At 37.5% G+C, this 1,380-nt stretch overlaps 1 pseudogene; it reads left to right on the forward strand.

Annotated features, from left to right (window-relative positions):
* LOC103741071 overlaps nt 1–1,380 on the forward strand; it is a 19,603-nt pseudogene that overhangs the window by 12,878 nt on the left and 5,345 nt on the right.

Below are 1,380 nucleotides of genomic sequence, written 5' to 3' on the forward strand. Positions count from 1 at the left end.
TTGTATTTTTTTGTCCTGCTGGCTGCTGCTGAATGTTTCCTTCTGGCATCAATGGCCTATGACCGCTTTGTGGCTATCTGCAACCCTCTACAATACCCAGTCATTATGTCCACAAGACTCTGTCGTGTGCTTCTCACTGGGTCCTATATCATGGGAGCTATGGATTCCTCTGTTAATATGCTTTGTCTGAGCAGACTGCATTTCTGTGGGTCCAATATCATCAGCCACTTTTACTGTGACACACCTGCCATTCTAGCCCTGTCCTGCAATGACACTTCTGGCATTGAAATGATAATAATCATTTTCTCTGGTTCAACCCTAATGCTGTCTCTTATCCCTATATCAGTGTCTTATGCATCCATTCTCTCTACAGTCTTCAAAATCAATTCCACTTCAGGAAAGCGAAAAGCCTTCTCCACCTGTGCCTCTCATTTCCTGGGAGTCACTGTCTTTTACAGCACTATGATCTTCATTTACTTAAAACCAAAGAAGTCCTACTCTTTGGGAAAGGATCAAGTGGCTTCTGTGTTTTACACCATTATGATCCCCATGCTGAACCCACTCATTTATAGTCTCAGAAACAAAGAAGTGAAAAGTGCTGTCAGCAGAGTCCTGCAGAAGAGAGAGAGCTCCAGGTAATTAAAATAAGGATCCCAAACATTTATACTCTTTCTTTCCTTTTTACCCTACTGAGTCCTTTCTTGGCCCATCTAAAACCTGCTGGATGCTTTGTTTATACATGTATGGAGTTTCTCTTTGTGTAACCAAACCCAGTCTAAGATGTTTACTAAGAACATAATTTAGAAGTCTGCATGTTAACTGGAAATATGAAATATATATTAAACCTAAGGTCTAAATCTATGTGTGTCATAAAGACAGTAGATCGGAAAATTAGGATGAATGATTATAATTCCTAAAGTTATATCATGTAATAGTCTATGTGTCCTGTAGCTTTAGAGAATCATGAAGAGTCACAACGCACACACAATGAGAAAAGTGTCAGAAGTCGTTCCATTTACAATCTCAAATTGAAGAACAGAATGTTTAAAGATTTTGAACTCAAGTATTCCAAGTTTTAGAATCTATGTCTATTTTTTTGAGCTGTCTGTTGGTAGGATCCTGCAACTTTAATGCTGTTTCCTCAGTTGTACATGATAAATAATAATCTCATGTTCTTTTGATTCTGAGATAGATTCAGTTCAAGAAAAGTGTCAGAAGTCGTTCCATTTACAATCTCAAATTGAAGAACAGAATGTTTAAAGATTTTGAACTCAAGTATTCCAAGTTTTAGAATCTATATCTATTTTTTGAGCTGTTTGTCAGTAGGATGCTGGACCATTAATGCTGTTTCCTCAGTTGTATGTGATATAACTTAATCTC

The sequence above is a fragment of the Nannospalax galili genome, unplaced genomic scaffold (assembly GCF_000622305.1).
Source record: "Nannospalax galili isolate Female #2095 unplaced genomic scaffold, S.galili_v1.0 scaffold360, whole genome shotgun sequence".
Lineage (NCBI taxonomy): Eukaryota > Metazoa > Chordata > Mammalia > Rodentia > Spalacidae > Nannospalax > Nannospalax galili.